Source organism: Sarcophilus harrisii, chromosome 6 (assembly GCF_902635505.1).
Source record: "Sarcophilus harrisii chromosome 6, mSarHar1.11, whole genome shotgun sequence".
NCBI classification, from domain to species: domain Eukaryota; kingdom Metazoa; phylum Chordata; class Mammalia; order Dasyuromorphia; family Dasyuridae; genus Sarcophilus; species Sarcophilus harrisii.
Genome location: NC_045431.1, coordinates 113051937 through 113065973, shown reverse-complemented (window position 1 = coordinate 113065973; position 14037 = coordinate 113051937). Strand labels below are relative to the sequence as shown.

General features: G+C 32.0%; 1 long non-coding RNA gene across 1 annotated transcript in view; it reads right to left on the bottom strand.

The window, feature by feature from the left end:
• Nucleotides 1-3026: 3026 nt before the first annotated feature.
• The window catches only part of LOC116420023, a 650117-nt gene continuing 639106 nt past the window's right edge, over nucleotides 3027-14037 (bottom strand). The window contains exon 3 of the long non-coding RNA XR_004230350.1: nucleotides 3027-3393. This is a non-coding gene — a long non-coding RNA (uncharacterized LOC116420023). The remainder of the gene's footprint in view (nucleotides 3394-14037) is intronic.

Here is a 14037-nt window from a genome sequence, read left to right as displayed (position 1 = left end):
ATGTGAACAGTGCCTGAAACATATACTTGTAATAAAAGGACTAAAAGCCAGTTGTTGATATTCCATAATCATAATTTTTCAAAAATCTAAATAAAATGAAAATGTAACAATAATAAATATAATCAATTTTCATACAATATAAATGTTGCTGTGATGACATTTCAAAGTCAGTGCAAGATTTCTCAGAGAATCCTACTAACATTTGCTTCTTTTAAATTACCACAGTCAGTTGGCAATATCTGTAGGAATGTGGCATACTTATCAGATTCCTAAATTCTTTATTACTTCTTACAGACTTTCAATAATGTCATATATTTAAGTCCCACAATTAGAAAAGAGAATCCTCTGTCAGGTTTTATACATACACTTACAAGCAACTTTCCTCTTTCCTTTTTACTTTTTTTTTTTAATCATTTACAAGCTAATCTCTTCTTTCCTTTTCACTTTTCTTTTTTCATATTCATATTTATTCCTCTGGCCAAAACCAAGACTACTTGTTACTGAAAAGAAATGGGGAGACAAAATAATAAGGCTTTAGAAATTATCCTTGTAAGAAACTCCTAAGTCATGAATGAAAATGATAATAGTAAAAATGAAAGAGGTAGATGTGAAAGAGTTTGGGACAAAATCAACAATACTTCAGGTCTTATTAGATGTAGGGAGAACACTGTGATTGGACAAATTTGATATGATTAAATATCAACTATAAAAATAGATCTAGAATATAACACAGTATATCAAAGATATAGAGCCAAAAAGGGAATTAGGTATGGCATGCATGAATAGGTTTAGGTTAAGACTGAAGTGACTTTCCATAAAACTCATCTAGTTTGCTCAGTCTTCTTAGTGATGATCTAGGCCTGTGATTTCAAAAGTGTTGAGTTAAAATTGAAAAAAAAAACCAAAAAAAAAACTTTGTGTCCTAATGGAGATCTGATACTTTTTAAAACTTATAGCCTTAGAAGTAGTTTCTGTGATATTGAGAGATTAAGTGACTGAGTAAAGTCACTGAGCTGGTATATTTCAGAACTAGGCCTCTTGTAAATCTGCATCCAATGAATCACGATTGTTATCTTTTCTAGAACAATACAGCTTGATTTTATTATGTATTTGAACATCCAAAGAAATTTTTAAAATGTAGAATAATGAAGAGATTACATAGGTAGCAATCTAGAAACAGGAGAGAAGTTGATATGATAGAATGAGGGGAAAGAGAAAGGGCATAAATGAAGAAAGAAAGATTTGTAGAGAGACGACTTTAAAAATTAAAATAATAATGATATTGATATCAAAAGAGTGAACACAATTATAGTCAATGATATTTTCAGGTTTAAAATATCATTTTTATATGCTAACATTCAGCAATACAAATCAGCAAAATATTTTATTGAGAACCCATATGTTCATATAGCTATAATCTAATAATTAGTTGATTTTGATTCAAAGCTGGACTATAACTAGTATGTGTAACAAAAATTATAGAACTAGAGCTGAAAGAGACATCAATAACTCCATAAACTCAATCTCCTTAATTATCAATAAGGAAACTGAGGCCCAGGCAAGTTAAGTGATTTGCCAAAGGTCATGAAGCATGTATCAGGAATGGAGTTCAAACTCAGGGCTTCTGACTCAGGAATCAGTGTTCTTTCTACTGAGCCATACCATCTTCTTTAGACTATGATCAAAGAGAAGTCCTAGATTTCTTTCAATCTGAGTTTGAATCCCAACTTCTCTACATTGTGATCTTGAGCAAATGACTCAAATTCCTTAAATTGCAATGTCTTTTTGTACAAAAGAAAAGGATTTGGATTAATGATGTGTAAGGTGCTTTTTGTTCTCTGAATCCAATGAACTCACTACCTCAGTTTTTGTACCTGTGAAATGGGATCATAACACTACCAACGTTATAGGAAAGGTATAAGGATAAAATAAATGTTAGCTATTATAACTGTTAATACTGTTATTTTCTTCAACTTCAACACAGTCTATTGTCTTGGATTTGGAATCTGTCTTTTATACAAATAGGTCCTGATTAGTGTGGAAATTGAATCCCATGAAATGGCCATATCATCCAAAATCTTTCACTGCACATTTCATTTAAATTGGCACCTATGATCATATTTTATATAATTATAACTTCAAATAGTACAAATTCAAATATATACAACTATTTTGCAGGATTAGTTATATATACTAATTGGGCCACAGCTGCACTCATCACAAAATATGAACCCATTAAATTCCTTCTCACAACAGTTCTAGCCTGAATTCCTACTTATCACATCTGCATATTCAAGAAATTAATTTAATATCCCAGTAAAATGACGTATGGTATGCATAATCATCAATTAAATCCAAGATTATGGAAAATCTCTGAATACTGATTTATAATGGTCAAACAAAAGAAAATCAGTGAGCATTCTATCATCTTATAGAGGTAAATATGGTTTAAAAGCAAACCTAATGTTGTCATTTGCAGCATCATTTGGTTTTTGCCAAAAAAAAACAAAAACAAAAACTACTAGTTTCCTTTTTATAGATTCATAAGAGTTTTTCAGCTCCCACTGATCCTCTCTACCCCTCATGGAGTACACAATTTTATGCCAAAAGTGGAAGAAAGGACAATGACTTCATTTGTTTTACTATTGCCATAACTTCTGAGGGACCATCTAACTTAAAAAAGAAATTGATGACCTGATCATTTCTTAGTACATGTTTAAACCAACTGAACACTTCAAAACTTTCCCAAAATTTCATCATAATCCTGACACTATGATGGCAAGCAATAATCCATTTTTGGAAACTAGGGGCACTTTAAGAAATACAAAGAACGTTCTAAACAAAGAAATTACACTTTGATGTAAGATCATGAAGATATAAACCTTTCATCTCCTAGGCTGCCATTTTTTGAAGTTGCCAAGTGCCCCATTGTTAGAATATAAGTTCACTTTCATACATTTCAAAGACTGGAAAAATTAGCAATAAAATAAAAAAGTAATAATTCTTTGCTAATAATTTCCCTTAGAATATGTTTTATCCTGAATCACCAGCATTATTATCAGACGGCATTGCATTCTTTATTTTTTTTTTTTAACTTTGTTCATCAGGTAGTTCTGAAAACACCAAATTAATTAGTTATTCTCAGTCAAAAGAAAAATGTGCCAGTTTGTCCTATATGTTTTAATGTCAGCTCCATGAACATTTAGCTAGAACTCAAAGTAATTAATGTGACATATCCTCAGTTTTGAACAACAGCACTGGCAGTCTCTTTGGCTTTAACATAAAATAGTCTTTTCAAAACAATGAATCAAAAACCATGATAATTTTCAATATAATTTACCTCAAAATGTGCTTACCTTGGGAAAGAATGTCACACTTCTAGCAGCAATTAGCCTGTTAAAAATAAAACAAACCATTTATTTACAATTCTTAAATAGCAAAAAAACATGACAATATATTATAGTGCTTAGTGGAATTTCATGATACTAAAAACTTTTCCTAATTTTGTTCATTTTAAGGCCAAAATGAAAATAACTGTTTGATTACAATAAATGAATGCTTCTCTCTTCACTGCATGTGCCTAGAAAATATGAAAACTAATGAGTTTCATGAGACAGCAAAAACAGATTTTTCCAGGGCACCTCCTCCAGGTCATGTGGACAGATGAGGGCACAATTCACTCACCTGCTTGAATAAGAATCACATGGATAAAAGTTTCTGCAAGAAAATTTAAGGGTGAGGTGTCAGAGTAGATTTCTTTTCTAATGAAAAATGTAATGTCTCCAGGTGAAAGTTATTAATGTGAGATGTAGTTCATTCCAATAGAGCATTATTTATAGTGCTGGTTGTATTCTTTCTCTGAAGTACATTCAAGTCATCACTGAGAGACTTTTATTTACAGTGCATCACAAATAGCACTGAGATACTATAGAGTGAAAGCATGATTTCCTATAACAGGCCCATAAATTTTAATTCTCACAAACTCTGTTGCATCACTGCCATATTTTCTGCCTATCGCCAACAAGGGTGATGGCAGACAATAGGAATAGCTGCACAAGCTCTCATGACCTCACTCTCTTACAGTGTCAGTGTAAGAAAGGTAAGAAACACTAAGTGACCACACATGTCCATGATGTGAGCAGGATGATATATGTTCATTATGCAAATAACCCTCTTGTAGATCAGAAATGTTTACTTTCAATTGATTATATCTCATCAGACTTTATTGGCTAAACAACAAACCTTGGAAGATATATTACAGTACATTTGAAACAAGTAACGTATAAGTCTGTCTTAAATGCATTGCATTTGGATATTAATCTGTAAATAGAAATAGGGCATGGCATAAATTCATCCAAGTTCATTAAGGCAATAAATTGTCAAGACTTAGAAAAATGGTAGCTTTTCTTCTTGCTAATCTCCTTCATTCATTGATTCTCTGATCTACCAATAGCTGTGGACACGAATGAGTTATAAGGCTCAAAATCAAGCTTAGTAAATACTATTTTATTCTTCTAGATTTCCTCAATAATACTTTTTCAACCAATGGTAAAAGTCTTTTCATGCTGTATTGGATTCATTTCAAAAGAACTTCCTGGACTTCTCTCTTTATTTATTATTCTTCTACATGTTTGTTCTTCCATATATAGAATCAGAAAATCTGACACAATAAGATGAAGTAATTTGCTTAATATTGCACAGGGAATAAGCAAGAAAGGCAGGAATTAAACCCAAATTTTCTGCCTCCATATAGAACGCTTATATCATAATTTAATTTATTACACAATATTTTAAAAGTATCTCATAAATTAATTTGTGATAAAGCGTTAGTACCTCATAAAGCCTCCCTATTTTATATTTAAAAGAGGTATTTATGCATTGGTTGTATTTATACTTTTAAAAGTATAATGCTTTTTTCATATCACCTTCATTTCAAGGATAAATACTTTGTCCCTCCCTTCCTTGTATACAATCTTTCTTTGTAATGAAAGGAGGAAGAAAAAGGAGACTAGAAGGGAGGGAGACTGAATGGAGGAAATAAGAAGAGAGGAAAGGAAGGGGGAGGAAAAGAAAAAAGGGAGGGAAGAAAGGAGAAAGCAAATAAGAGAATGAATATTTAGAAAAAAAATTTAAGACAGATTATTATCACAAAGTTCATTTTTCTACTCTTAAGAAGCAGCCATGACAGTGTAAAGAACTAAATCTCTTTCTGAAATTTCAGGTGCCAGTGGTCAGTGAGCAATTCCCTTTCTCCCCAAATAAGGTCTATTCAGTACTCCTTAAATCACATATCTTTTTACAAGGTCTGGCAAACGCAGGGGCCTTTAAAAGGAAACTATATTTAAGTAGCAAATGCTACACCTTTCCCAAACTTAATCTCACTACTAGCAAGTGTTGACATTGTTGGTCTAATTGAGTTTTGAAGTGTTTTAAGGAAGCACCCATGACCCATGATGGGTGCTTCCTTGGGTGCTTCCTTAAAACACTTCAAAACTCAATTATAAAATATAATAGATAGCCCAACTCAGAGAATGATTGAGAAAATTCTTGGTGGCTAGAGATTTTTGCAATATATCAAAAAAATTTAAAAATTTCTGATTTCTGGATAAAAAAAGTTTCAATTGTTTCTTATGATTTAAATTTTTACTTCTATGATTACTCTTTATATTTAGGAATGACTGTGCATACATGCAACAACATGTACATAAAGTTTCTACTTTTATGAATAGAGAGTTGCAGATTAAATAGACAGTACTTAGAAGACATCTGACCCAACCTCTTTATTTTAGATCTTAAAAAACAGGTTCATAAAAGTTTGGTGACTTTTTCCAATATCATAGCCATAATAAGTAGGAGTATCAGAATTTGAATTTGAGTTTTCTATCTCATAGTCCATTGTTCTTCTGGCTTGATTTATGATACCCAATTATTTAATTTTAAAGCATCTATATTTCATCATATCTGCAAAATCATCTCTTATCACCCAACTGAAATACTATCAAAATCAGATTTTATCAAAAGTGTGTTTCATGGGAGAAACTTTGTATTTTCATATAATTAGTCTGTCCTTACATACTAATGCCATTTGATTACCTAGAAACTCAGAGTTGTCAGTGGAATAGCTATGACTTAGAAATCATCTCATCTATTTGTCCCATTGAATTTATGATTAAACCGAGGTCTTGAGAAATGAAATAATTTGTTTAAGGTACAATAGCTAATAACTAGAGAAGATGGCCCAGAGCACAGTCTCTTAGTATTCTAGTCTACTTAGTATACCATATTGCCCTCTAATTATACTTAACCAACTAAGTATCTTATTGCATGGAATGATCAGAATGGACCTATGCTGCTGCCTCAATATTCCATATTGATTCCACTTAATTAGAGGATCAAAAACCATATCTACTTCTATTGTGGTAGATGACACTGGATATGGAATATGAACAGAAAACAGATGGCTTTTAAAGTGTAGTAGGTTACATAAATGAAACATTTGAATCTGAATTATTTTTTCATCTCTTTTGGTTCCAGTCAGGTCTCTAATGTTCTTTTAATGTAAATTTTTATTTGTGCATTTCATGGCTGTTATGTGAATCCATTGCCACTGAATATATTCAGTCAAAAGTCTTGTTGAAAATTAACAAGATTCTTTCAAGATCTAAATAACAGAACACATTTATTTTGATAAAAAGGGGAAATGAAAGCTTGACTTTCATTATCTGTATACTCTTAAATTGTGTACATTCTGATTTACTTGGATTGTTAATCATCACCAAAATTTAAAAGATTATCTGAGTTGAAAGCACATCACATAATGTCGATTTTACTCTTTGCTGGAAATGGGCCATGATTCTGCCAAAATAAATTGTTAGGGTAATTTATTTTCTAGGTTTCTATCTTCTTCCACTCTAGTATGTAGAGACATGTTAGTTTATTCATCTGAATGCTTGAATTTTAACAAGGGATGGAAATGAATTCATCATGCATCACAGAGAACAGAAACATTGCTTATCAGTAAAGTTACTGAAGGAAAGAGACATGTTTAATTGTGTATTGTATAAAACAATAAATCAACTTACAAATTTTTTGGAAAAGTTTCATTTAGATGTAAAAATCCACATTAATTTGAATAAAAAAGTTACAAAATCAATCAAGTATTTATTAAATACCTTTAGCTATGGCATAAACTCAAATTAGGGCAATGATTTCTGCATTTAATGATTTAATAATTATTAAGTAATATTGATTATATTCACTTAGGCTGATATTAAATACTGTGTATAATCATATCTCACCAATATAAAACTCAAGTTATCTGACAAATAGCTTATCTAGGATTTGCCTGAGAATAAGAAAAAATTTTTCAAAAAATATAGCCCTAGGCTGAGAATTTTATGGATAGTATTTTTGTCCTTTAATCTATAAGCTCCTACCATCAGGTTACCATAAGATATTTTAAATTCCTAGAGAAAGGGGATTATGGCACTCTTATTGACTGCATGAATTCTAGTATTATGCTTTCCTTAATATAGGCATCAGCTTAATATTAGTTGAATGAATAAAGCAACATGTATGTTTCTGCATACACTTATATAATGATACCCTCAAATGGGAATTAAGCAAAACAAGCAAAAAGATAATGAAATAAAATTATGAAATACTTGTTTTAAAGATTACAGAATTTTTCCAGGCAAATAGTCATCCTCAGATCCACTGAATTATAATTCTATATAAAATTAAGCAGGACCATTCTAATCTTAATGTCAGGGATATGGGGAGCACCTGGTTACAAATATATAGCAAAAATGTAGAAATAGTAACAAGCAAGATCTTGGTGTTGAATCAATACTTTGTCTTAGCCAGGATGCTTCTTATGTTTCTTTCTGCTCAAGATAGGATTCATTTCTCAAGAGCAGTCTAATCTGGGGCACACAGCTATATTTAAGGGAGTGATCACTTTGAGCTAGGCTGATTTGAAGAAAATGGTACTTTAGACCTTGAAAGAAAGGATGATTTTCTTGGGGTAAAGATGAGTGAGATGCTCATTCTAGTCATGGGTATAAAACATGCACAAATAGACAAGGACAATGTAATGTCATAAAAAAACAACCCACTGTTAATATAGTTTGGTTATAACAACTTGTCTTGGAGGGTGGGACCTAACATTTATTGTCGTTTTAAGGTCTGAAAAACACTTTTTATACAGCATCTGATCCTCACAAATATGAGATGCGGATGTTATTACTTATATATTCTACAGCTATGAAAATAGGTTTGAGGCAGGCTATGATTTCACCACACACAAAGCAAGTGACAGAAGCAGAATTGCCTCTTCTTTACTCCAACTCCAGCACCCTGGTTACCTTGCCATAGTGTATTTCTTGTGTAAGGCAGAAGTGGGAAATAAACATGTAATGTTAAGTTGGAAGAAAGACTAACTGTGAAAAGACACAATGTCCCATATGCAGTGTGATCAAATATACATGTACATATATATATGTGTATATCGTGAGTGTTTATGTGCATATATTTGCATATATGTATATATGCATACACAAAACAGTTGTCCAATTTGTTTACACAGCTAATTTCTTTTTAGAGTAGCAGGTATTGGCTTGAGATGTGATGGAAAAAATACTGAATTAAAAATAAGAGCTGGGATTAGATCATAACTCTGACTTGAAGTTGTAAAATACAAATGCAAAATTGTAAGAGATATATAAAAATTTTCAAGGGGATATTTTCTCAGAGACATATTTTTAAAAATATAAAATGGTGGAGCATCTAGATAGTGTAGTCGATAAGAGTGCTAGCCCTGAAGTCGGGAGGACCTGATTTCAAATTTGGCCTCAGACACTTAATATCCCTAGTTGTGTGACTAGCAAGTCACTTAACCCCAATTGCCTCAGGGGGAAAAAAAGTATAAATAACATTGGACTAACCATCTAAAATTTGTGATGAGAATTAAATATATATATATATATATATATATATATGCATACATATATATAGCACTTTTGTAACAATAAATGTTGGCTGTTATTGAAGATTTTTTTTCTTTTTTCATTAAACAAATCCCAAATATGATGAAAATATATTAAAAAATTATAAAATAATAGTTTTCTTCAATACTGAGATTTGTTAATTCTATGGGTTGCATCTAAAATAGGAATTATCTAACAATCCATAATCTACTAAGGAATGAGTAGGAATGATCAATCAGCAGCAACAAACCAATGTGACTCTAAAACCTGAAAAAATAATTGCTGAAAAAGCACATAATGAAAGCACAAAATGATAAGTGCCATAGATAGGGGGAAGGAGAGAAGAACTTAATTCTGAGATCCTCAGTCAAGGTGTATATAAAATGGGAGGGCTGGTGTTTATCAAGAAGTTCTCAATGGTCAAAGCAGCATATAGGATGATGAGGTTGTTGCTAAGCTTCCATCTGATCAAATAGCATGGCTAGATAGCATCGTGGAAAGAATCCTGGAGTCAGAAAGAACTGAGTTCAAATTTCACCTAAGACTGAGAAGGAATGGGAAGGGAAACAAAAGAAAATTCACACTTATTCATATGACCCTAAGCAAGTCATTAAAAATTTATCAATTTCCTTATAAGTGAAATAAGAATAACAATAACATCTACCTAACAGTGTATGCGTGTATCTGTGTGTGTGTGTGTGTGTGTGTGTGTGTGTAATTTCATAGGATGGGATATGATGATGATAAAATGAAAATATGATTATAAAGTGCTTTGCAAACCTCAAAAAACTATTTAAATTCAAGAATATATATATATGTATATATATAGAATATATAGAGAGAATATACATATAAACTTAAGAAGGTAGGATGGAAAGGAAACATAAAATGGAAATGGATTCACAAAATGTTTTAATAAATTTATGAAAGTCAAAGCCAGAATACCAAATAGCAAGCATGCTCCAAAGATATACTCAATAAGGCCTTTATGTTTTGTTTATTTTTATTTTGACATCTCTCTTTTTTTAGTTGAATATTTTTATTTTCCCTAGTTACATTTAAAGCATTTTTAAAAAATATTTGTTTTTAAAATTTTGATTCTCTCCCTTCTTCCCCACTTTCCCTCCCTTTAAGAAGGCATATGTGAAGTTATGTAAAACACTTCTATAAAAGACCTGATGTAAAAGAAAACAGAGTAGGCTTCAATTTGTAATTAGACACAAAAAGTTCTTTTTCTAGGTGTGGACAGCATTTTTCATCATAAGTCATTCAGAATAGTCGTGGATCTGTTGAATTGCTGAGAATAGTAAAATCATTCACAGCTGTTCATCCCACAACATTGTTATTACTTTGTATACAATACATTTCCCTTTGCTTGAGTTTATGGAGAACTTTTTAAGTTTTTCTAAAAATATCCTGCTCATCATTACTCAGAGAACAATAATATTCCTTCATAATCACATATCATAATTTATTCAGCCATTCTTCAATTGATGGGCATCCTTTCAATCTTTATTTATTTATTTATTTTTGCTAAGAAGAGAGCTGCTATAAATAGTTTGGTACATTTAGGTCCTTTTCCTTTAAACAATATCTCTTTGGGGATTCATGAGTGGTAATGGTAATGTTAGACTAAAGAATGTGTATGATTCTATAACCTCGGGTATATTTCATATCATTTAATCATTTATCAATTGGGGAATGGCTCTTTTAAATATATATAATTCAGTTCTCTACATATTTGAGAAATGAGGCCTTCATCAGAAAAACTTGCTTTAAAATTCTTTTCTCAATTACTATTGCTAATTGTATTTGCCCCCTGTTTATTCTATTCTTTCTCCCCTTTCACTCTGACCAAACTTCCCTCAATATCCCCTTTCTTCTAATCCTATCCCCTTGCTGTATATCATTCCCCTCCTACTTTCCCACAGAGTAACATAGATTTCTATGTTCATATTGAGCGTGTATATTATTTCTTCTTTGGGCCATTTCTAATTAGAGTAAGGTTCACTCACTTTCACTCCCCTCTCTTCCCTTCTACTGAAAAAGTTTTTTTTTCTTGTCTCTTTTATTGAAGATAATCTTTCCCTTTCCTTTTCAACCAGAATATGCCTCTCACCCCTTCATTTTATTTTTAGATATTATTCCTTCATATTTAACTCACACATGTGCCCTCTATCTATACATACTCCTTCTAACTACTACAATAATGAGAAAGTTCTTATGAGTTACAAGCATTATCTTTCTACATAGGAATGTAAACAGATAAACCTTATTAAGTAGCTTATGTATGATACCCTTTCCTTATGCTTCTCCTGAGTTCTATTTTTGAAAATCAAATTGTCCATTCTGCTCTTGTCTTTTCATCACAAATGCTTAAAAGTCTTCTATTTTATTGAATTTCCATCTTTTTTCCTGGAGGATTATAATCATTTTTGTTGGTTAGATGATTCTTGGTTGTAATCCTAGTTCCATTGCTCTCTGGAATAGAATATTCCAAGCCCTCTTGTCCTTTAATGTGGAAGCTGCTAAACATTATTTTTTTCCTAACTGTGACTCCACTATACTGGAATTGTTTCTTGATTTCTCATAAAGTCCTTAGCTTCTATTTGCTCTGTTCCAATTCTTAAGGAATTATTTTCCTCGGTAAACTTTTGTACCTCCTTTCCTATTGACTAATTTTGCTTTTTAAGACATTCTTCTCCTCTTTAACCTTTTGCATTTTCTTTAATACCACTCTCTCTTTTCTTTCTAATTTCTCCTCTATCTCTCTTACTTGATTTTCAAAATCCCCCTTGAGTTCCTCCAAGGCCTGAGACCGATTCTTATTTTTTTGGAGGCTTTAGACGTAAGCTTTGACTTTATCTTTTTCTGAGTATGGGTTTTGATCTTCTTTGGGACCATAGCAACTTTCAATGGGCCAGAAAGTTTTTTCTGTGGTCTACTCATTTTCCTAGTAGGTTACTTGGTTTTTAATACTTTTATAAAGTAGGGATCTGTTTCCAGGGTAGAGGGTAGAAGTTTCCAAGCTTCAGGGTTTTTTTGCAGTTGTTTTCAGAGATCCTTCTAGAGAACTGACCAGAAACATTCTTTTCTACACCTGAACTACGAGGAGGATCCCTGCCCCCATATAACTGTAAATTCTAATGTCCTAAACCAAGAGTTCTTCCTCAGTGCTAGAAAGATCTTTTGAGGTGAGAGTTCTAAAAGCTATGGCGGCCATCATTGCCCACACCCACTCTTGGTTATCTGGTTTCCCAAGGCCCTCTCAACCTACTGACAAACCTTTCCTTCTGATCTTCAAAGTTGCCTTCGGTGTTTCTGGATTGAGAAATTTAAAAACCACTAGTGCTACTGCTGATTCAGAAGCCCTTAGACTCATCCTCAGTTTTCTGAATTTGCTGGTTTGGAGGCAGGGAAGGAGACTGGGGCTGTGTTCCCCTCCTTTCCTGCTGACCTTCCAAGTCGTTTTTGGTGTCTTTGGTATGAGAATCAAATCCTTAATTTTCCCTTTAATGGGTTCTTGGACATTTCAAAACCCACAAAACTAGAACCATTTCTTAAGATGATACAGGTACATCTCTTTGAATATGAAGGTTGCTTCTTCTACTTGCCATTGTGCCGGCATAAAAAAAAAATACTACCTAAACTGAAAAACAAACAAAACTTACAGAAATACTGAAAAGATCCTGTTTTTCTTTTCTTTTTGCAAAAAATGATAAATTTTGCACCAAAATTTGAAATGAATGTGCCTAATTGACATGAACTCAGTAGTAGCAACATGGGCTATTTTTATTGTATTTTGCATTTACACAGTGATAATATGATTGTGCAGCTTTCTTATAGTTAGATGAATATATTAAATAGAATTGTGCAGCAAGATGAAAGCCTAACACTTTATGAGTAGCATCTGCTAGGGAGGCGGGCCAGAAGGGGAAATCATATAATTAAAATAATGTTTTTACTCTCTTAGTATTATATTAATCTAAATTTGACAAAGATACAACCTTTTTAAGGAAAAAACAGTCAACTGTAAGCCTCACATTCTTGCACAGTCTGTGTGCTGTAACTTTTGTAGACCAACTTTTCAATATTTATTTGGCTAAAACAATTTTGCATCCAAAATATTTTGTAAGTGAGGAAATTTAAGAGTTTTACTATAAAATATCATTTTTCTATGAAACAGAAGAAAAATAAGAAACATAATGAAAAGAGGGATTTAAACTCAACCTGCAAAATTCTTTCAATTTATTTTAAAGGAAGGAGATAAATGATTGGTGACTAATGTAGCTAATGTATGATTGCCAAAAATCTACGGCATTGACATGAGTAGTTCAATGTCCATTTAATTAAAAGTGACATCGATAAAATATAAGTGATTGAAAATGTGCACTTTTGTTTTTCTCAGCTCTGCTCTGCATATAACTCTCAATTATTATGGGTTCTTTCATTGTTTGTCATACCTTCTTAAAGATGGATTTACAGATTGACTATTAAAGTTAGAATTACAGTCTCAGAAACTAAACTAAATGCTTTCACAAATAGCATACCCAATGAATAATCCTGGAATCATATGTTTTTCTTTCTTTCTCTCTTTCTAATTTTTTGTTCTTCTTATTCTTATTCTTGCTGCTCTGCTTCTGCTGCTTCTGCTTCTATTTTCTTAGTGTTTCAAGTAGATGGCTCCTTTCCCATCAACTACTTTCTAACTGTGAATATGACAATATGATGAAGATTTACAGATGCCAAAGCATTTGACTAAAGCAGCAAGTGTGTGTTATAGATATAAGATGAAAAAGAAATGATACTCTGGCCTTCAGGTGATTTCCATGAAGATGCCTACATAAAATTCAGTACTCAACCTTAGTATTATATCTGAGAGGAAATGAATCTTTAGAGAAAAATCAATAATAACCTCCCCAAAACTTTATTATATATTTATATTTTAATTCGAATTTTAAGAGCTGTACTTTTGAAAAAACAGAAGTTTCATATATGGACAACTATTTTCCCTTGTCCTGTATAACATATTTCTTAACTGACCCAAAGA